The sequence below is a fragment of the Penaeus chinensis genome, chromosome 33, assembly GCF_019202785.1.
Source record: "Penaeus chinensis breed Huanghai No. 1 chromosome 33, ASM1920278v2, whole genome shotgun sequence".
In the NCBI taxonomy this organism is placed as follows: Eukaryota; Metazoa; Arthropoda; class Malacostraca; order Decapoda; family Penaeidae; genus Penaeus; species Penaeus chinensis.
This window is the reverse complement of record NC_061851.1, coordinates 12,515,567-12,516,714: the sequence shown is the minus strand read 5'-3', so window position 1 is coordinate 12,516,714 and position 1,148 is coordinate 12,515,567. Positions and strand designations below refer to the sequence as shown.

General features: G+C 35.7%; 1 protein-coding gene across 2 annotated transcripts in view; it reads left to right on the top strand.

Annotated features, from left to right (window-relative positions):
* LOC125043001 (adenylyl cyclase 78C-like) overlaps positions 1-760 on the top strand; it is a 21,663-nt gene extending 20,903 nt beyond the window's left edge. For both annotated transcript variants that reach the window (XM_047638924.1, XM_047638922.1), the window contains one exon: positions 1-760. This exon is cut by the window's left edge and continues 1,776 nt beyond it. The gene's annotated coding sequence lies outside the window, so the exon portion shown is untranslated.
* The last annotated feature ends 388 nt before the right edge of the window (positions 761-1,148 follow it).

The window sequence follows — 1,148 nt, the reverse complement described above, 5'->3', positions numbered from 1 at the left end:
AAACACTTGTGTAAATGTGAAAATACAATAGCCTTGGATTTAGAAATCGATGTGTAATAATTTTCGCAGTCACAATGCTCGTGGTGAGTGAGCTGAGAACCATATATGTTTACACGTGTTTTTTCGTGCTGATGTTATATAGGTGTGGAACATAATTCAGTTTCCATTTTACGTTTTGGTTCTTTTGATGTATTCATTATTATTCAACCATTACTTTTGTTGGTATGATTATTTTTATTGTTATGATTATTATTATGATTATGATCATTATTGTTACCACTATCATTACATTTATACTGAAACTATTGGTCACCATTATGCTTGATGCTATGTTACAACGTAATCCATATTATCACAGTATTATTTCTATCAGTCTCATTGTTATAATTTTGTCATCATTATTATCATATATATCACCATCATTTTTTCTGCCAATGACCTCATCTGTGAACATCGTAATCATTATAATGTAATGTGTTCCGTACTACTAGTTGGTCGCGTTCAGTACTTCTTATACACATGGTGTCCAACCCTACATCTTTCTGGTGTGTTCGTGTATCTGTTTCTTGTCCTTATTTCAGTTAATTATCAATTTTTGTTTGAGGGCATTTTTCCTCTTTTGTGTTCGTATTCATAGGGTATTTGACATTTATGTATGTACAGTTTATATATACAGTATATATATATTTTTCTCTTTTTATAATCTCAGATAGTGCCATTACACACGCACACACACACACACACACACACACACACACACACACACACACACACGCACACGCACACGCACACGCACATGCACATGCACATGCACATGTACATGCACACGCACACGCACACGCACACGCACACGCACACGCACACGCACACGCACGCACACACACACACACACACACACACACACACACACACACACACACACACACACACACACACATACACACACGCACACACACACACATACATATGCACATTTGTATGTGCTATCGATTTTGTGTGCCAAAATTCAGGCTGATAACCAATTTTTTGAACAATTAAATAAATATTTGACAAATAAAACCAGAATTTCGATGTGTACGGTTCCTTCCATAACTTCCATGATTTCAACACCATTCGTTAAGCGTTAGAACAGATTTTAAAAAATTGGA